At 40.9% G+C, this 22,539-nt stretch overlaps 1 protein-coding gene across 1 annotated transcript in view; it reads right to left on the bottom strand.

Annotated features, from left to right (window-relative positions):
• CAMK4 (calcium/calmodulin dependent protein kinase IV) overlaps positions 1–22,539 on the bottom strand; it is a 269,812-nt gene that overhangs the window by 94,154 nt on the left and 153,119 nt on the right. The window lies entirely within an intron of this gene.

Here is a 22,539-nt window from a genome sequence, read left to right as displayed (position 1 = left end):
TAAGTTATATAATCTACTTACTAAAATTTTAATTGAAACTATACTTGAACTATACTCTCTGACTGACTTTCTGAAGAACTGACTCATTGGAAAACACCCTGATGCTGGGAAAGATTGAAGGAAGGAGGAGAAGGGGACACCAGAGGATGAGATGGTTGGATGGCATCACTGACTCAATGGACATGAGTCTGAGCAAACTCTAGGAGTTGGTGATGGACAGGGAAGCCTGATGTGCTGCAGTCCATGGCATCGCAAAGAGTCGGACACAACTGAGTGACTGAACTGACTGACTGACTGATACTCTCTGAGTATTTTCAAATGGAGTATCCCCTTAAAAGGGGAAAAGAAAAACTACTGTGTCAGAGGAAGTAGAGAACTTTGACTACCATTACCTCACCCTCTGCATTCCTCTCTAAGTGTGGATTCTGTGGCACACCCATCAACCAACACAAATGTGATTAATGTGTCCTCTGGGGGCTGCACCTGCTTGGTTTGCTCCAGTCCTGTTAAAGGAAGGACGTTGTTACGCAGATGATGGAAAAGAATGGCTGATAATTAACATTTTTTTCCCATCTCCCATTCTGTCCAGAAGAGGAGAGAATCCATTACCTCTGGCCCTGCAGAAATCAGTGTGGACTCTCCCATAGTCATTCGAGACTAGAGCTTTACCACAACTTTGGGATACCCCTCCAGGGGGCACGACTCATGGCTTTGTTTACACAAGAACTCTTTCTGGGTTAGTCCAGAACCAACTTGCACAACCATGAGTGGCCTTCCTGATGAGAAACCCTCCTTGTCTGTTAAATATACATGAATTCTTATGAGCTTCTCCATCCATCCCTTAGAAAAGAAGTGCTTCACTCACTAGAATTTCTTTTCTATAATTCACTTTATTGTGAATTCTCAAGCTTTGACCTAAGTATGATGTTTAGGAGTTTTCATTTGATATAATTAAGGGTTAAGGGCCTGTGTTCAGAACATGTCCTTGTGTGAATGTCTAGCGACTGGCTGGCTGGAGGAGTGAATTTACTTGGGACTGTTTTCAGGTAGTATAGAGGGAAGAGTAGCAGTTGTAGAAAGAATAATGAAAATTTCACTACTTTCCTACACTATATATTAAAATAACAATATACTTCATCCAATTAATAAGGATGATGCATTCTAACAAAGGTACCCATGTATTTATTTATCTAATAAATATTATGGAATGACAACTGTGTGCTAGGTGCTCAGTAGTACACCAAACAAGGCTTCTGCACTCAGTTGGTTTCTCCTGGTATAAAAACACAGACAACAATCTACACAGTGTGCTAAATGTGGTGACAGATATTAGAGAATGGCCTGGGAGCTCCTAGGAAGAGCAGACAATTTATTCTGCAGGCCATGCAGGGTGAGAAAAGTATTCCAGAGGTGGTTCATACCTGAAGGACATACAGGAGTTTTCTAGCTGTCGGGAGGATGGGAGCTGGGGGTGGGATACATGCAGGGGAGAAGCATGGGACTGGAGAGCAGGGAAACCATTCTAAGGAAAAGGACCAAGACTACAGAGAGAATTACATCGTGAAGATGGGATAATAATATTTAATCAATATTTCTAACTGTCAAATGTGAGCCCGTACTTGCTGGACTTAATAAAGAATAAGATTTGGGGACTTCCCTAAGTGGCTCCGTGGTAAAGAATCTGTCTGCCAATTTTGGGGACACAGGTTTGACCCCTGATCTGGGAAGACCCCACATGTCTTGGAGCAACCAAGCCCCTGTGCCACAACCACGGAAGCGCAGGCACCCTGGAGCCCGTGTTCCGCACAGGAGAAGCCACCGCAGGGCCATTAGGGCAGCCCCGCCCTCTGCAACCGCTGAAAAGGCCCGCACACAACCGACACCCCACACAGCCAAAAACAAATAGGTAAAGAGGAGTAAGAGTTGGGCCCTGCCTCTGAGGAGACCACACATAATGGAGAAATCGCTAATAAATACATCACCATAAATATATGCTACACTAAGGTTTGTACAGCCAAGAAATGTATTAACTCTTGTTGTCAGAAACATCTTGAGAGCAGGCATAAGGGCAGGAGCTCAAATGCAGGTGCCTTCCCCACCTGATCCCCCGTGAACTCTGTATACCATTACTAGGTTCTGCCATAAAAACCCAACTGCTTCTCTTCCAGGCTCCTTCTGCTAAAAGAAAAATTTTGTTCTCAGTTGATTTGTTCATCAGAATGTCACAAGGACAAGTTTCTGAAACTCAGATATTCAATTTTAAATATTTAATAAGTAGAGCTATGACCTAGGCCATTCATGATGAATTGGGAAGAGCAATAGGAAGGAACTTCTCAAGCTGCAAATGCAGGTTTATAACTGAGATATAAGGTTGTAGGTGAAGATACTGGTGAGCAAGCAAAGGAAAGTGAAATCCTGCAATCTTTTTCTCTATAGCATCACTATGGTAGATGTGTTTGGTCAATGTCTTCTGTTGGGTATTGTGGAAAAATTATCAGCCTTCTCACTAGACTGTTGCTTTGATCATCCCTGCAAAGCTGTTCATGGTAGGTGGTCAATAAATATTTGTGGAATCAGTACTAATTGTTAAGTGAATGGATGCCAGAAAAATTTCAGACTGTGGACATTTGCTTTTGTTCCTTATCATGGCAAAAAAAAGCGCACTGGACTGGGAAGGGATGCTCAGCCGCTGCAAGCAACTGCTGGCAGATCCAGAGGGACGGCCATACCCATGTTTCCCAAAGGAAAACGCAACAGACAGAACGTTATTGCTGCTTTTAGGAGCAAGCTCAGTCATGCAGTTTCTAGATATTAGAGTAACAAGGATCTTTCTAGATTTTTGAACAAATCAAAACGTAATGGAGGGAACCTTCTCCAGGATAGATCACATCCTGGGCCATAAATCTAGCCTTGGTAAATTAAAAAACATTGAAATCATTCCAAGCATCTTTTCTGACCACAATGCAGTAAGATTAGATCTCAATTACAAGAGAAAAACTACTAAAAATTCCAACATATGGAGGCTGAACAAAATGCTGCTGAATAACCAACAAATCACAGAATAAATCAAAAAAGAAATCAAAATATGAAATGAAATGAATGAAAATGAAAACACAACAACCCAAAACCTGTGGGACACTGTAAAAGCAGTGCAAAGGGGAAGGTTCATAGTAATACAAGCATACCTCAGGAAACGAGAAAAAAGTCAAATAAATAACCTAACTCTACACCTAAAGCAACTAGAAAAGGAAGAAATGAAGAACCCCAGGGTTAGTAGAAGGAAAGAAACCTTAAAAATTTGGGCAGAAGTAAATGCAAAAGAAACAAAAAAGACCATAGGAAAAAATCAACGAAGCCAAAAGCTGGTTCTTTGAGAGGATAAATAAAATTGACAGACCATTAGCCAGACTCATCAAGAAACAAAAGGAGAAAAGTCAAATCAACAAAATTAGAAATGAAATTGGAGAGATCACAAAGACAACACAGAAATACAAAGGATCATACGAGACTGCTATCAGCAATTCTATGCCAATAAAATGGACAACTTGTTGGAAGAAATGGACAAATTCTTAGAAAAGTACAACTTTCCAAAACTGAACCAAGAAGAAATAGAAAATCTTAACAGACCCATCACAAGCACAGAAATTGAAACTGTAATCAGAAATCTTCCCCCAAACAAAAGCCCAGGTCCAGACGGCTTCACAGCTGAATTCTACCAAAAATTTAGAGAAGAGCTAACACCTATCCTACTCAAACTCTTCCAGAAAATTGCAGAGGAAGGCAAACTTCCAAACTCATTCTATGAGGCCACCATCACCCTAATACCAAAACCTGACAAAGATGCCACAAAATAAGAAAACTACAGGCCAGTATCACTGGTGAACATAGATGCAAAAATCCTTAACAAAATTCTAGCAATCAGAATCCAACAACACATTAAAAAGATCATACATAGTGAACAAGTGGGCTTTATCCTAGGGATGCAAGGATTCTTCAATATCTGCAAATCAATCAAGGTAATACACCACATTAACAAATTGAAAAATAAAAGCCATATGGTTATCTCAATAGATGCACAGAAAGCCTATGACAAAATTCAACATCCATTTATTTAAAAACCCTCCAGAAAGCAGGAATAGAAGGAACATACCTCAACATAATAAAAGCTATATATGACAAACCCACAGCAAACAGTATCCTCAATGGTGAAAAATTGAAAGCATTTCCCCTAAAGTTAGGAACAAGACAAGGGTGCCCACTTTTACCACTACTATTCAAGATGGTTTTGGAAGTTTTGGCCACAGCAATCAGAGCAGAAAAAGAAATAAAAGGAATCCAGATTGGAAAAGAAGTAAAACTCTCACTGTTTGCAGATGACATGATCCTCTACATAGAAAACCCTAAAGACTAGCTACCAGAAAATTACTAGAGCTAATCAATGAATACAGTAAAGTTGCAGGATATAAAATCAACACACAGAAATCCCTTGCATTCCTATACACTAATAATGAGAAAATAGAAAGAGAAATTAAGGAAACAATTCCATTCACCACTGCAACGAAAAGAATAAAATACTTAGGAGTATATATACCTAAAGAAACAAAAGACCTATATAGAGAAAACTATAAAACACTGGTAAAGGAAATCAGAGGACACTAATAGATGGAAAAATATACCATGTTATGGATTGGAAGAATCAATATAGTGCAAATGAGTATACTACCCAAAGCAATTTATAGATTCAATGCAATCCCTATCAAGCTACCAATGGTATTTTTCACAGAGCTAGCACAAATAATTTCACAATTTGTATGGAAATACAAAAAACCTTGAATAGCCAAAGCAATCTTGAGAAAGAAGAATGGAACTGGAGGAATCAACCTGCCTGACTTCAGGCTCTACTACAAAGCCACAGTCATCAAGACAGTATGGTACTGGCACAAAGACAGAAATAGAGATCAATGAAACAAACTAGAAAGCCCAGAGATATATCCACACACCTATGGACACCTTATCTTTGACAAAAGAGGCAAGAATATACAATGGAGAAAAGACAATCTCTTTAACAAGTGGTGCTGGGAAAATTGGTCAGTCACTTGTAAAAGAATGAAACACTTTCTAACACCATACACAAAAATGAACTCAAAATGCATTAAAGATCTAAACATAAGACCAGAAACTATAAAACTCCTAGAGGAAAACATAGGCAAAACACTCTCTGACATAAAACACAGCAGGATCCTCTATGACCCACCTCCCAGAATATTGGACATCAAAGCAAAAATAAACAAATGGGACCTAATTAAAATTAAAACTTTCTGCACAACAAAGGAAACTATAAGCAAGGTGAAAAGACAGCCTTCAGAATGGGAGAAAATAATAGCAAATGAAGCAACTGACAAAGAATTAATCCCCAAAATATATAAGCAACTTCTGTAGCTCAATTCCAGAAAAATAAACGACCCAATCAAAAAATGGGCCAAAGAACTAAACAGACATTTCTCCAAAGAAGACATACAGATGGCTAACAAACACATGAAAAGATGCTCAACATCACTCATTATCAGAGAAATGCAAATCAAAACCACAATGAGGACCATTTCACGCCAGTCAGAATGGCTGCTATCCAAAATCTACAAGAAACAAATGCTGGAGAGGGTGTGGAGAAAAGGGAACTCTCTTAGACTGTTGGTGGGAATGCAAACTATGTACAGCCAAACTATGCAAACATAGTACAGCCACTATGGAGAACAGTGTGAAGATTCCTTAAAAACTAGAAAGAGAACTGCCATACGACCCAGCAATCCCACTGCTGGGCATACACACTGAGGAAACCAGAAGGGAAAGAGACATGTGTACCCCAATGTTCATCGCAGCACTGTTTATAATAGCCAGGACATGGAAGCAACCTAGATGTCCATCAGCAGACAAATGGATAAGAAAGCTGTGGTACATATACACAATGGAGTATTACTCAGGCATTAAAAAGAATATATTTGAATCAGTTCTAATGAGGTGGATGAAACTGGAGCCTATTATACAGAGTGACTGCCACTGCTGCTGCTACTGCTAAGTCACTTCAGTCGTGTCCGACTCTGGGCGACCCCATAGACGGCAGCCCACCAGGCTCCCCCATCCCTGGGATTCTCCAGGCAAGAACACTGGAGTGGGTTCCCATTTCCTTCTCCAATGCATGAAAGTGAAAAGTTAAAGTGAAATCGCTCAGTCGTGTCCGACTCTTAGTGACCCCATGGACTGCAGCCTACCAGGGTCCTCCATCAATGGGATTTTCCAGGCAAGAGTACTGGAGTGGGGATACAGAGTGAAGTAAGCCAGAAAAAAAAAAAAAAAACCACCAATACAGTATACTAACACATATATATGGCATTTAGAAAGATGGTAACGATAACTCTGTATGTGTGACAGCAAAAGAGACACAGATGTATAGAACAGTCTTCTGGACTCTGTGGGAGAGGGAGAGGGTGGGATGATTTGGGAGAATGGCATTGAAACATGTATAATATCATATAAGAAATGAACTGCCAGTCCAGGTTCAATGCATGATACAGGATGCTCTGGGCTGGCGCACTGGGATGACCCAGAGGGATGGTATGGAGAGGGATGTGGGAGGGGAGTTCAGGATGGGGAACACATGTACACCTGTGGAGGATTCATGTCAATGTATGGCAAAACCAATACAATATTGTACAGTAATTAGCCCCCAATTAAAATAAATAAATTTATATTAAAAAAAATGTAATGGAGTGGGGCCCTAAGCTGTCTTCTGAGGACAGGCCCTCCCCACACCCTCTGTTGAGTCCTCTCTGAGGAAGGCAACAGTATCTGAAGCCTGCTCCCTGAGTTGTACAGATGTGAAGCCTCCCGCTAGCAAATGGAAGACGTTAACCACCTGATGACCATGAGCGCACAGCACACAGCCCCAGGCGTGTGTTAACCCCTGTGATGCTGCCCTGTGACCTCATTTATCTGCCAACTGGAGAACTGTGCAGAGCTGATCACAAACCCTGTGATCCCTCACCTGGCTTTTTTTTTTTTTTTTTTGAGCTGAATATTTTTTATTTTATTTTATTTTTTTTTCCTGTAGAACTTTTTTTTATTTTCTAATTTTATTTTATTTTTAAACTTTACATAATTGTATTAGTTTTGCCAAATATCAAAATGAATCCGCCACAGGTATACATGTGTTCCCCATCCTGAACCCTCCTCCCTCCTCCCTCCCCATACCATCCCTCTGGGTCGTCCCAGTGCACTAGCCCCAAGCATCCAGTATCGTGCATCGAACCTGGACTGGCAACTCGTTTCTTACATGATATTTTACATGTTTCAATGCCATTCTCCCAAATCTTCCCACCCTCTCCCTCTCCCACAGAGTCCATAAGACTGTTCTATACATCAGTGTCTCTTTTGCTGTCTTGTACACCGGGTTATTGTTACCATCTTTCTAAATTCCATATATATGCGTTAGTATTCTGTATTTATGTTTTTCCTTCTGGCTTACTTCACTCTGTATAATAGGCGCCAGTTTCACCTGGCTTTTAAAAATGCTTTGCCAAATCCCTTCGGGGAGCTCAAGCTTGGGGGTTTTTAGAATATAAGCCACCAGTCTCCTGCATGTTCCTGCAATAAACCTTTCTCTGCTCCAAACTCTGACATTTCGGTTTGTCTGGCCTCACCGAGCAACGGGCAATAGAACTTGCACTAACAAAAGTGACTCAACTCAGCAAAATACAGCAGTTGTTTCGCGAGCAACAATAACAATTCTTACCAAAAATTCAGCTGAGATTTCAAAAGAAAATGCCCAAGAAACCAAACAATGTATATACAGTTAAAAGTTTACTGTGCTCAGTCACTCAGTTGTGTCCAACTCTTTGTGACCCCACAGACTGTAGCTCACCAGGCTCCGCTGTCTGTAGGATTTCCCAGGCAAGAACGCTGGAGTGAGTTGCCATTTCCTCCTCCAGGGGATCTTCCTAACCCAGTGATCAAACCCAAATCTCCTGCATGGCAGGAGGATTCTTTACCATTGAGTCACTAGGGAAGCCCAATTACTAGATAAAAATATATTAATGTTGCTTCATTTAGCAATCTGGGAAACTTAGCTATTCAGGGCTTCCCTCTTGGCTCAGAAGATGATGTATCTGCCTGCAATGCTGGAGTCCTGGGTTTGATCCCTGGGTCAGGAAGATCCCTGGAGAGGGGAATGGCAGCCCACTCCAGTATCCTTGCTTGGATAATCCCATGGACAGAGGAGCCTGGTGGGCTACAAACCATGGGGTTGCAAAGAGTTGGAAACAAATGAATAATTCAAAATAGAATGGTATATTTATATTTTTTGATACATGGATATGAGAATACATTTACAGATGTTTGAGAGTTGGACCATAAAGAAGGCTGAACGCCAAAGACTTGATGCTTTTGAACTGTGGTGTTGGAGAAGACTCTTGAGAGTCCCTTGGACTGCAAAGAGATCCAACCAGACCATCCTAAAGGAAATCAGTCCTGAATATTCATTGGAAGGACTGATGCTGAAGCTGAAACTCCAATACTTTGGCCACCTGATCAGAAGAACTGACTCACTGGAAAACACCCTGATGCTGGGAAAGATTGAAGGCAGTAGGAGAAGGGGACGACAGAGGATGAGATTGTTGGATGGCATCACCGATTTAGTGAATATGAAACTGGGAAAACTCCAGGAGACGGTGAGGGACAGGGAGGCCTGGTGTGCTGCAGTCTACAGTATTGCAAAGAGACACAACTTCGTGACTGAACAACAACAAAGATCATATGAGTAATTAGTGACATATTGTTTTCACAAAACATTAATTTACTTATGTAACAAATGATAACTGAGAAAATTAATTAGTAACCAAAATAAAGATATGTCATAAAATGAGATCATAAACGCATTAAAAGTTAATTTTATGAGTTCTCTTATATGAGGTCTACTTTTCATCCAGTTTCTTCAGTGCCTCTTATAAAACAGCACTACAAAATACTGTTGATGAAGAAACAATCCTCAGAAGCTACACAAGAGAGCCTAACTCTAGTTTTAATCAGAACTTTGATACCTCATTATAACCATGTGCTATTAGACAAAAGGTCTAGATAACTAGCTGCTCAAAAAACAACTGAATGCTATCATAAAAATAACTCTGAAATAGTGCAAAAGCATAAGATAGCTTTCCAGGCACTAAGCTCAAAACCAGGGCTTCATTGGTAGCTTGGTCAGTAAAGAATCTGCCTGCAATGCAGGAGATGCAGGTTCGATTCCTGGGTTAGGAAGATTCCCTGGAGAAGGAAATGGCAACCCACTCCAGTACTTTTACCTGGAGCGTCCCATGGACAGAGGAGCCTGGTAGGTTTCCAGTCCATGGGGTTGCAAGAGTTGGACACAACTTAGCAACTAAACCAACAACCTCAAAACATGGTTTCAGATTCACTAATTAAGCACTGGCCAGAGTGGCCTGTGTAAATGAACTGCCTGGCACAAACCACAGAACAGAGGGCAGTATGCCACAGCCTCCTCTGGCAGTCTGGGAGAGCCTACTGGACTGTTTTTAGAATGTTTTAAAAAATATGATTAAACTACATGGGTTATAAAGGAAACTAATTATAATGAATTATGCTTGTCAAATACATTTTGGATATGTGGTAGAATAATAAGACCTACTGAGTTAGATAACAAGGTCCAGTGGCAAACCTTAATTCACAGCTTCAAAAAATTGATGAGTATAAACAGTTTTGAGATCTCTGGAACAGCTAATATAACACAACAATAGATGTGATTTCTATGAGTGATGAAGTCATGGGCAATGCAAATACTACCATGATTTGTCACCTACACAATGGTAGGAAGAGTTTATAGCTTTATACAAAATATACTAGTGACTTCAGATCATTTTCAAAGGTCCAGGACCAAGTAGTTTTTATCTACGCTGCACAATTTCCTGTTGTTCCATTGTCAATTGCTAAAACTAAAATCTCTCCTAGGATTTTAATCACAACGCCAACCCAAAAGGCTGCCCTGGGGTCCCAGTTCCTACAGGCCTCCCAGCCACCGATGGGCCTGGGCACAGGGATCTCTGGGAAAGAGGCACCGTGTCTCCCCCAGGCCCACACCCCATGGCCTCCACAGGCCTCTAACTCCAAGGCCATGCTTCCAACATCCACTGTTTTCTCCTGGAACACGTGTTCTTCTTCCCCATGGCTAGGGCTGCTCATCTTCTCATCATTTAAAATGCAGAATGAGAAAACACAGGCGATGCCTCTTTCTCGCTATGGATGTGCTTTAAAATATGACTTCTGTACATTTGCTCCTGTCATCTTAATTGCTGCAAATTGAATTGAGTTCATCTCCAGCCCAGAAGTTAGCACAAGCAACGCAGCTGAAAAGCTCTAATCTGATCAGATCCTGAGGCCCTCAGACTTCCTGGCACAAAGATTAGGAGCCCAACTGCTCGCCCCACCAATGGCAGCTTTTTCTTAAATGGAGATGTTTTTAGATGACTGTAGGTTTATGTGAGAAACACACTGGCCTGGAGAGGATGGGCACTGAAGATCAAATACACAGGGTGAAAAGCCCCGAGTGATGTGCTTCAGAAATCAAGTCCTGAGGGCTGCCTGGACACATTCATGATGCAATACACAAAATTATACTTAAATGAATTCCGCTGTACCTTGTGTAAATCTACCACTCCTAAGCTTCATTCATGCTTTTTCTTATTTCATTCATGGTATTTTTGTCTATATTGTTGCTTCTTCTAAGAACTCTCCCAAAGAGTATTAAATTCACATGCTTAAATAAACAGTTTCACAGGGTATTACCAGCATCCATTAAATTTGTAAGCTAGGGAGAGAGTCACGAACCTCAGTCCATAGTTCATCAGGCACTCTATCTATCAGATCTAGTCCCTTAAATCTATTTCTCACTTCCACTGTATAATCATAAGGGATTTGATTTAGGTCATACCTGAATGGTCTAGTGGTTTTCCCTACTTTCTTCAATTTCAGTCTGAATTTGGCAATAAGGAGTTCATGATCTGAGCCACAGTCAGCTCCTGGTCTTGTTTTTGCTGACTGTATAGAGCTTCTCCATCTTTGTCTGCAAAGAATATAATAAATCTGATTTCGGTGTTGACCATCTGGTGATGTCCATGTGTAGAGTCTTGTGTTGTTGGAAGAGGGTGTTTGCTATGACCAGTGCATTTTCTTGGCAAAATGCTATTAGTCTTTGCCCTGCTTCATTTCTTACTCTAAGACCAAATTTTCCTGTTACCCCAGGTGTTTCTTGACTTCCTACTTTTGCATTCCAGTCCCCTACAATGAAAAGGACATCTTTTTTGGGTGTTAGTTCTAAAAGGTCTTGTAGGTCTTCATAGAACCGTTCAACTTCAGCTTCTTCAGTATTACTGGTTGGGGCATAGACTTGGATTACTGTGATACTGAATGGTTCGCCTTGGAAACAAACAGAGATCATTCTGTCGTTTTTGAGATTGCATCCAAGTAGTGCATTTCGGACTCTTTTGTTGACCATGATGGCTACTCCATTTCTTCTAAGGGATTCCTGTCTGCAGTAGTAGATATAATGGTCATCTGAGTTAAATTCATCCACTCCAGTCCATTTTAGTTCATTGATTTCTAGAATGTCGATGTTCACTCTTGCCATCACTTGTTCGACCACTTCCAATTTGCCTTGATTCATGGACCTGACATTCCAGGTTCCTATGCAATATTGCTCTTTACAGCATCGGACCTTGCTTTTAACACCAGTCACATCCGCAACTGGGTATTGTTTTTGCTTTGGCTCCATCCCTTCATTCTTTCTGGAGTTATTTCTCCACTGATCTCCAGTAGCATATTGGGCACCTACTGACCTGGGGAGTTCCTCTTTCACTATCCTATCATTTTGCCTTTTCATACTGTTCATGGGGTTCTCAAGGCAAGAATACTGAAGTGGTTTGGAATGTGAAGTCAAGTGGGCCTTAGAAAGCATCACTACAAACAAAGCTAGTGGCAGTGATGGAATTCCAGTTGAGCTATTTCAAATTGTGAAGATGATGCTGTGAAAGTGCTGCACTCAATACGCCAGCAAATTTGGAAAACTCAGCAGTGGCCACAGGACTGGAAAAGGTCAGTTTTCATTCCAATCCCAAAGAAAGGCAATGCCAAAGAATGATCAGACTACTGCACAATTGCACTCATCTCACACGCTAGTAAAATCATGCTCAAAATTCTCTAAGCCAGGCTTCAGCAATATGTGAACCATGACCTTCCAGATGTTCAAGCTAGTTTTAGAAAAGGCAGAGGAACCAGAGATCAAATTGCCAACATCCGCTGGATCATGGAAAAAGCAAGAGAGTTCCAGAAAAACATCTATTTCTGCTTTATTGACTATGCCAAAGCCTTTGACTGTGTGGATCACAATAAAATGTGGAAAATTCTGAAAGAGATGGGAATACCAGACCACCTGACCTGCCTCTTGAGAAATTGGTATGCAGGTCAGGAAGCAACAGTTAGAACTGGACATGGAACAACAGATTGGTTCCAAACAGGAAAAGGAGTATGTCAAGGCTGTATATTGTCACCCTGCTTATTTAACTTATATGCAGAGTACATCATGAGAAACGCTGGACTGGAAGAAACACAAGCTGAAATCAAGATTGCCGGGAGAAATCTCAATAACCTCAGATATGCAGATGACACCACCCTTATGGCAGAAAGTGAAGAGGAACTAAAGAGCCTCTTGATGAAAGTGAAAGTGGAGAGTGAAAAAGGTGGCTTAAAACTAAACATTCAGAAAACGAAGAACATGGCATCTGGTCCCATCACTTCATGGGAAATAGATGGGGAAACAGTGGAAACAGTGTCAGACTTTATTTTTCTGGGCTCCAAAATCACTGCAGATGGTGACTTCAGCCATGAAATTAAAAGACGCTTACTCCTTGGAAGGAAAGTTATGACCAACCTAGATAGCATATTCAAAAGCAGAGACATTACTTTGCCAACAAAGGTTCGTCTAGTCAAGGCTATGGTTTTTCCAGTGGTCATGTATGGATGTGAGAGTTGGACTGTGAAGAAGGCTGAGCACCGAAGAATTGATGCTTTTGAACTGTGGTGTTGGAGAAGACTCTTCAGAGTCCCTTGGACTGCAAGCAGATCCAACCAGTCCATTCTGAAGGAGGTCAGCCCTGGGATTTCTTTGGAAGGAACGATGCTAAAGCTAAAACTCCAGTGCTTTGGCCACCTCATGTGAAGAGTTGACTCATTGGAAAAGACTCTGATGCTGGGAGGGATTGGGGGTAGGAGGAGAAGGGGACGACAGAGGATGAGATGGCTGGATGACATCACCGACTCAATGGACATGAGTTTGAGTGAACTCCGGGAGTTGGTGATGGACAGGGAGGCCTGGCGTGCTGCGGTTCATGGGGTCGCAAAGAGTCGGACATGACTGAGCAACTGAACTGAACTGAACTGAGCAAGAGAGTGAGGGAACCATGGATCACTGTGGGTGCTGGCAAAGGAGCTGACAGCGTAGAAAGAAGAGGCCAAATCAAATTGCAGATCTGGAAATGGGTCTAAGGGATTCCCAGTGCAAACTCTCATATTACAAATCAAAAGCCTGACCCAAAGCTATATAAATAGCCCAAGAGCATAGAGTTTATTCAATCATCCATCTGACAGGTATACAGGAACTGCTTTGCTGTCTAGAATAATTTCCAAGATGGACCCCCACCCAGCATGCTCTGCACTGGACATCCCTCTCCCATCTCTCTGCCCTTCACCTGCTGATTTCCTATTTCCTACTTAAGATTCAGCTCAAAAGGCTTTATTAGCTCCCTGAGGTCATTTCTGGCATAGAAGACCCCCTTAATTTGTAACCAATGGACTGTGTTTATGCCCCAGTTATAGCATTTATGAATCCTTACACCCAAATTTGTGACCATTCTGTAGTAAATGCAAAGTATTTTGTGATAGGTTTTCTCTGTACTGCTGATGCTTATCATTGTTTTTTTATCTCTTGCCCTCCTTTATTTTTTTAAAACTTGTGATAGTATGGTTGTCTCTATAAGCTCCAGTACACATTTTTGGAGGTGTTGGTAGTATTACAAATAATATTTGGGTCCATATTAGTTTTATTTTCTCTCTTTTAGACTGTGAGCTCCTTGAGAAGGACGAAAAATCCCTCTGGTTAACAAGGTGGGCGTGTGTGTGTGCTTCTGTCAGTCACTCAGTCGTGTCCGACTCTCTGTGACCCAATGGCCTGAGAAGAGAATAAAGCAGGTGGTGAACCTGACACAGCAGGATAAGGCCTGACTATGAGGGGGTTTCTGGTCATGTTTCAAAGAACTGAAAGTAGCAAGTAGCCTTCTGGGCTAGATCAGATCAGATCACATCAGTCACTCAGTCGTGTCCGACTCTTTGCGACCCCATGGACTGCAGCACGCCAGGCCTCCCTGTCCATCACCAACTCCTGGAGTTCACTCAGACTCATGTCCATCGAGTCGGTGATGCCATCCAGCCATCTCATCCTCTGTTGTCCCCTTCTCCTCCTGCCCCCAATCCCTCCCAGCATCAGAGTCTTTTCCAATGAGTCAACTCTTCGCATGAGGTGGCCAAAGTATTGGAGTTTCAGCCTTAGCATCATTCCTTCCAAAGAAATCCCAGGACTCATCTCCTTCAGAATGGACTGGTTGGATCTCCTTGCAGTCCAAGGGACTCTCAAGAGTCTTCTCTAACACCACAATTCAAAAACATGAATTCTTCGGCGCTCAGCCCTCTTCATAGTCCAACTCTCACATCCATACATGACCACTGGAAAAACCATAGCCTTGACTAGATGAACCTTTGTTGGCAAAGTAATGTCTCTGCTTTTGAATATGCTATCTAGGTTGGTCATAACTTTCCTTCCAAGGAGTAAGCGTCTTTTAATTTCATGGCTGAAGTCACCATCTGCAGTGATTTTGGAGCCCAGAAAAATAAAGTCTGACACTGTTTCCACTGTTTCCCCATCTATTTCCCATGAAGTGATGGGACCGGATGCCATGTTCTTCGTTTTCTGAATGTTGAGCTTTAAGCCAACCTTTTCACTCTCCACTTTCACTTTCATCAAGAGGCTTTTAGTTCCTCTTCACTGTCTGCCATAAGGGTGGTGTCATCTGCATATCTGAGGTTATTGAGATTTCTCCAGGCAATCTTGATGCCAGCTTGTGTTTCTTCCAGTCCAGCGTTTCTCATGATGTACTCTGCATATAAGTTAAATAAGCAGGGTGACAATATACAGCCTTGACGTATTTGGAACCAGTCTGTTGTCCCATGTCCAGTTCTAACTGTTGCTTCCTGACCTGCATACCAATTTCTCAAGAGGCAGGTCAGGTGGTCTGGTATTCCCATCTCTTTCAGAATTTTCCACAGTTTATTGTGATCCACACAGTCAAAGGCTTTGGCATAGTCAATAAAGCAGAAATAGATGTTTTTCTGGAACTCTCTTGCTTTTTCCATGATCCAGCGGATGTTGGCAATTTGATCTCTGGTTCCTCTGCCTTTTCTAAAACCAGCTGGAACATCTGGAAGTTCACGGATTACATATTGCTAAAGCCTAGCTTGGAGAATTTTGAGAATTACTTTACTAGCGTGTGAGATCAGTGCAATTGTGCGGTAGTTTGAGCATTCTTTGGCATTGCCTTTCTTTGGGATTGGAATGAAAACTGACCTTTTCCAGTCCTGTGGCCACTGCTGAGTTTTCCAAATTTGCTGGCATATTGAGTGCAGCACTTTCACAGCATCATCTTTCAGGATTTGGAATAGCTCAACTTGAATTCAATCACCTCCACTAGCTTTGTTCGTAGTGATGCTTTCTAAGGCCCACTTGACTTCACATTCCAGGATGTCTGGCTCTAGCCCCTAAGCTGGGATCAAAGCTGTGCCTTAAACACTGACAGATAGACGGATGGCCAAAAGTGAAACTAACGCCAGTAGGAGTCTACTGCAATGGCAGAGAAAGTGAAGGCTCAAAAGGACATCGGAAGAGAGACATACACAGTATATACCAAAGAAACACTGCTCTTTGTGGTTGAATGCTATTCCTCGGTTCACTTTCCTTCTTCATTTTCTGCTTATGAACTCATGTCACATCCGCTCCTGGAACGCACTCTCCTCTGCCTACAGGTGCCCATCTGAGCCTGCTGCACTGCCCAGGGGGCTCCGCTCAGGCGTCCCACCCCTCTCCCCAGCACTCGCGGAAGTGCACCAGACTAGTATGTTAGCGTGTAAATAGGCCTGAGTCACAACCCCACCCCGGTAAAGTCCTGTGTGTTCCTCTTCCTTTCTGCTGTGACTATTCTAGGTCTTTTGACCCTTCTGCAGCTTGACTCTTTATGCTTCTGAGAAGGAGAGAAACTTTTTCTAAAACAGCCCTTTTATGTGACTCTGATCTTATTCCCTCAGGGTCATCTCCGGGATGTTCCAAATAAAAGTCCCTCTCAGATCTCTTCTGCTTCCCTATCCAGTAGGCTCCTTCCTTCAGCAAATTAATGTGTTACCAGTGGGCCAGTTTAAAACAGTGACTAAGCCTCCATTTACCCTGCATCCCTTTCTCTGCCTCACTTATTTTTCCCTTTATAGTCAAGCTTCTGAAAAAGTAGACTTTAAATCCACTCCAAATCAAAGCACGTTTTGTTTATATGTAGACAGATAAAACTACATAAAGAGAATATGTATTTATATATACACATATTAATGTTTAAGTTAAGCCACACTTAAGCAGAATAAAATGTCATGTCACTAATTTGAAGTTTCATTTTTAAATATTAAGAATATTAGCATCTGCTTACATAGCAGCAGTATGGTGTGTTAGAAAAATCATATACATTGGAATCTGACATACTAGAGTTCAGTTCCATTTAATTATTGCTGTTGTTATTAGATCCACTGTAAACTGAGTGACCTAATGGTTAATGGACCTCTCTGATCCTCAAGTTATCTGGTCTACAAAATATGTATATATCAAGGCCTAAGTTTTATATGTGTTGCTGTTGAGAATTAAATGAGATCATGGTTAGTAAAATGCTTTGTCACTGCCAGGACTCTAAAAGGCATTCAAAAATGGTCCTCATTATAGTGACTAATTATCCTTTTAGACAGTAAGATTTTACGTATCTTCATTTCAACATTAATGACAATTTTTTGACACAACAGTCTGCACAAATTCAGATGTGTTCTGAGTTTGGTTAACCATAAAACCAACCATGACACAACTCCATGAAGACTGGAGAAAAGCCCTAATTTCCATTTCTGGGATTCTTTCCTAATAACTGTGTCCTGACAATTCCATTTATTTCCACCAAGAGCAGAGACCCAGGAATGCTGAAGTAGAAATGACTATCAGGACTGAAATACTAGGACTCTGTCAGGTAATTAAGGAGCTACATGCATAATCTCCAAATATAACCACTACTTCTCCTGCATATTGACAACTGATTATTTTCTTGCAAGAGAATATTTTCAGTTGGGGGAAATGGAAAAAAAAAAAAAAGTTTGTAGTGAGTTTCAGGCCCGACTATGACTTATCAATTTCTACAGTTTGTGGTCTTAAAAAAAAAATGAGAATAATAATGCCTTAGAAAAACCTGAAAGATGAGTAACTTAAATACTTTTTTGCACAGGACCAAGCAATACAAGGCCAAGTGGCTTCCCTGTGGCTCATACAGTAACGTGTCTGCCTGCAATTTGGGAAGATCCCCTGGAGAAGGAAATGGCAACCCACTCCAGTATTCTTGCCCGGAAAATTCCATGGATGGAGGAGCCTGGTAGGCTACAGTCAGTGGGGTTGCAAAGAGTCAGATACGACTGAACGACTTCACTTTCACTTTTCAAGCAATACATTAGGGATTCTCCTTAAACAAAACAAACAGCAGTTTATTCTCTTATAAATAATTTGAAAGGGGCTGCTGCTGCTGCTGCTAAGTCGCTTCAGTTGTGTCTGACTCTGTGCGACCCCATAGACTGCAGTCCACCAGGCTCCCCCGTCCCTGGGATTCTCCAGGCAAGAACACTTGCCCTATGTGGGGAAGACCATTTTCCATCCTCAGGTTCCACATCTGCAGAGTGGGACAGTGCTTTTCATCCTGCTTGTCCCAAGGGTTGACATAAAAGAGGAAGACACACTGCTGTCTGTGAAAGAACTTTTAAACCATATGTACTGAATTTTTGCTCTCAGTAATGGTGGGGTGGACAAGCATACAGGTAAAAAGAAAATGAAAACCAGCTAAATAAAATATAAAGTATACTTGAAGACACCACAGAGCTACCAAGGAAGTGAAGGCTTTAGGAGCCAAGCTCTAGAAGAGATGAAAAATAAAGAAAAGCAAACCTGATATCTGATGCTTATGCTTTTTCTTTAAAGGCATTAACGAATTCTAAATCAGCAGCTGACAGGCCACCTTATATGGTAGAGGGAATAGAAGCTGGCATTTAGGATCAGCGAAGGAAGGGGATCCTTGGCAAAAATCCCCTAGCTGCAAGGAGATCCAACCAGTCCATTCTGAAGGACATTAGCCCTGGGATTTCTTTGGAAGGAATGATGCTAAAGCTGAAACTCCAATACTTTGGCCATCTCATGCGAAGAGTTGACTCATTGGAAAAGACTCTGATGCTGGGAGGGATTGGGGGCAGGAGGAGAAAGGGACAACAAAGGTAGAGATGGCTGGATGGCATCACTGACTCGATGGACGTGAGTCTGAGTGAACTCCAGGAGTTGGTGATGGACAGGGAGGCCTGGCGTGCTGCGGTTCATGGGGTCGCAGAGTCGGACATGACTGAGTGACTGATCTGATCTGATCTGAAAGGGCAAAACCTATAAGAGCTGACAAGAAATAGATTTGCTTTCAGGAAACCCAGCTTTGAATCAGTCCAATGCCTGATTAGATTACAGTGATCTGTTCCTTACCTTAACTGCCTACTGGAGCAAAATAAAATTTGCTTTTTTCGAGGCAACAGCATTTTTTTTTTTTGCTGATTTGTTTCTTTTTTTTTTTTTAAATTTTATTTTATTTTTAAACTTTACATAATTGTATTAGTTTTGCCAAATATCAAAATGAATCCGCCACAGGTATACATGTGTTCCCCATCCTGAACCCTCCTCCCTCCTCCCTCCCCATACCATCCCTCTTGGTCGTCCCAGTGCACCAGCCCCAAGCATCCAGTATCGTGTATCGAACCTGGACTGGCAACTCGTTTCTTACATGATATTTTACATGTTTCAATGTCATTCTCCCAAATCTTCCCACCCTCTCCCTCTCCCACAGAGTCCATAAGACTGTTCTATACATCAGTGTCTCTTTCGCTGTCTCGTACCTTTTATAAGTAATGTTTGACATGTGAACAAGCATAACCTGGCAAGCAAAAACACAAGGAAAAAGCAGAAAAAAGACAAATTACAAAATTCACAAGATATTCTGATACTAGAGTTAGACAAAAATCAGGAAAAGAAAAACAAAAAGTTAAAAAATTTTAATTAGAAGACCAGAAAGATACTGCTGAATTAGTTGCCTTATAATACAATCATTTTCTGGAAAAAAAAAACTGGAAATTTACTCTTAAGTTATCTCATACCTTATCCACTTGAAAAGTTCAATAAATTTATAAGAATTGTAACTAGATTGAGAAAGATGGAGAAGAAAATGTTGTGGAGATTTTTTTCATGATATTGTAATTTTGTGCAGATTTTTGGGGGGAATTTCCTTGGGCACAAAATATCACTGATTTTATTCCAAAAACTGTAATCCATTGTCCCTTGCAATTTACTATTCATATGCTACATGAAAATAGCAGATTTCATTTATACTTATCAGGTTTAGGTTTTTAGCAGCAACATAGATCTTTTGCTAATAAAATATAGTCATACACCATTTGACTATAATGGGCTAACATAATTATCTCTTCATCAATTGCTCCATTAGTTCATTCATTATATATTATTAGAGTCATCATTAGACCAGGAATGAATTTATGTTATTACAATTAAATAAATTTGGGTTTTGACCTAAGTACAGGAAAAAGAGACCATATTATGATTTTGATCTCTCAGGAAAGCAAGCAGTAAGTGGATAATAATGCAGGATATATTTTCAGTTTGACCCAAATTTAAAGATAACTGTAGGATTAAGTAACTTAATGGAGAAACCACATTTATCTCAGATATGGCAACAGACATGTGGACAACATTTTCGGGGGAAAAGTCTATCATCTACGACCACTAAGAGTTCATAGAGTAGTTAGTTGAGTGCTTTACTGGCTGTCTACCATTCTTTAGATGTCCTCTGCTAAATTTGAATATTTATCATTATAAATGAAATTTATTGACATTTAGTTTTTCATTCTTATCTATAGCTGAATTAATTCTATCCCATAAAAATCAACTTGACTACAAGATGAGAGACCCAGAAAGGCTGGGGAGAAGGGAAAAGAGACTCCTATTTCCAAAATGACTGAAACAAACAGAGGTAAGAAGGTACAGAGCAAATACTATTTACTTAATTGTGAAAATTCCTGTCCTGGAATTATTTACAAAGAACGGGAGGTTTTTCTCTGGTAGACCACAATTAGCAGAGAAATGTGTCAGTCTTCCTTAGGGAGACTTCATGACTCCAGAGCCAGCAGGATCTAACTATAATCTGACTCTATTAATGTACCTGAAGAAGGAATATGTCCGTGAAAGAGTAAGCTAAGAAGCGCTGAAAAAGGACAACTATGGACAAATTTAGGCAACATTCAAAGGAACTAGTCCAGAGGAGTCTTGACTAAGCACAAGGGAATGCAATGGTTTTAAGACAAAGCTGTCCCTAGAGCAGATCAGAGTGTCCTGGCTTCCTTAGCATCACACAACAGCTTCAAATTTGTTCTGAGGTTCGGAGAAGTTAAGCAAACCACTTTGAGTCAGTCATTTGTTCCTTAAGTCAGGATTTACAACATAAGTCCAATTGGCTATGAACCAAATCCCACAATAAGTATATGTTGAGGCTACCTATGCTTACGTATCTCAGGTGATTCATTTATCTATAAAGAATGAACACAGTGTAAATGCTATAATTTTTAAAATCTGGTTATTCACATAACCTGTTCTAAGGAAACTTTAATATACATCTGAACAAAATTATCTATCTGTTGAAGATATATATGTGGCTCCAATCAAGGCCATTTTGCTCCTTCCGATCTGAAGGTCAAAATCTGCACTGTGTAACATTAAAAGCAGACAGACCTTTGAAAATGGAGCTTCCCAGGTGGTTCAGTGGTAAAGAACCTGCCTGCCAATGCAGGAGACATGGTTGGAACCCTGCATCAGGAAGATCCCCTGGAGAAGGAAATGGCAACCCACTTCAGTATTCTTGCCCGGAGAATCCCATGGACAGAGGAGCCTGGTGGGCTCTGTGGGGTCATAAAGAGTTGGACAGGACTTAGTGACTGAACAACTACAGTGACAACTTTGAAGACTTCTGCAAGCTCTTGAAGAGGCAGCAAATTTAACTGGGTGGAGCTGGGGAGGGGGGAAGGGAGGGCATGCCTTTCTCCAGCACATTCTAAGCCTGCTTCCCCTAGGCATCTTTCTCCTCTGAGGCCACTCACTGCAGCAGCTGCTCACGCACTCACCCATGAAGCAACTATTTACTGAGAATTTACTGTGCTCCAGGCGTTCAGGCTACATCAGTGGTCCTCACCCTCTCTTCTACCTTCAGTCCACATATCTCTTCACCCATTCTTCAACCAATAAGATGTTTACATCACAGAAACTGCAGTTTCTTACCATTTCTAATATAAGCCTACTCAGTTCCTTTGTCTTCTTCCAAATTAATTTTTGTTTAGTTACCCTGATCAGCACAGCAAAGAGCTCCCAAGACCACATCAGGGCAAAGAGGGAATTCTGAGAAGACGAGGAGGGTGGGAGAGCTATGGAAACTTAAAGCATGCACAAACTTAAAACTTGCACAAATAACGTGTCTGTATTATGCTCTACCAGATTTCCAGACATACTCCCTGCACCCTCAAAGCTCTGCTTTGAGTGATGAATGTATGAACAGACAACTAAAATTGGCTATAATTGGATATAATAGAACATATTTTTCTCTGCAACTTGGAACTCTTTAAAGAGCCTATAAAAGAAAGTAGGCCCAGAAACAATCATTTGGAGAGAATCGATTTTCATGAGCTTTGGATCATAACAAAGAATACTATTATAATACATGCTTAACTATCTATAATTTTCATCAAATACTTTCTCACAAAATATCCTCTTGAATCTTACTGTTGAGCTTAGATTTAGTATGACTTTAGAAATTGTTTTGTATGTAGAAAGTAGATGTTTGCAAAAGTAAATAGCACAATGTTTTTTTTTCATTCACTAAGCATCCCAAATTTTCATTTACCCACATCTTATCAAATATTTATCTTAGTAGAAGTTATTAACCGGTATAACATGTCATTATGAAGAATTTCAGGAGAAATTTCCCTTCAGTTATTTTTTTGTGA

This window comes from Bos javanicus, chromosome 7 (genome assembly GCF_032452875.1).
Source record: "Bos javanicus breed banteng chromosome 7, ARS-OSU_banteng_1.0, whole genome shotgun sequence".
Lineage (NCBI taxonomy): Eukaryota > Metazoa > Chordata > Mammalia > Artiodactyla > Bovidae > Bos > Bos javanicus.
This window is presented reverse-complemented; position numbering and strand designations above follow the sequence as displayed.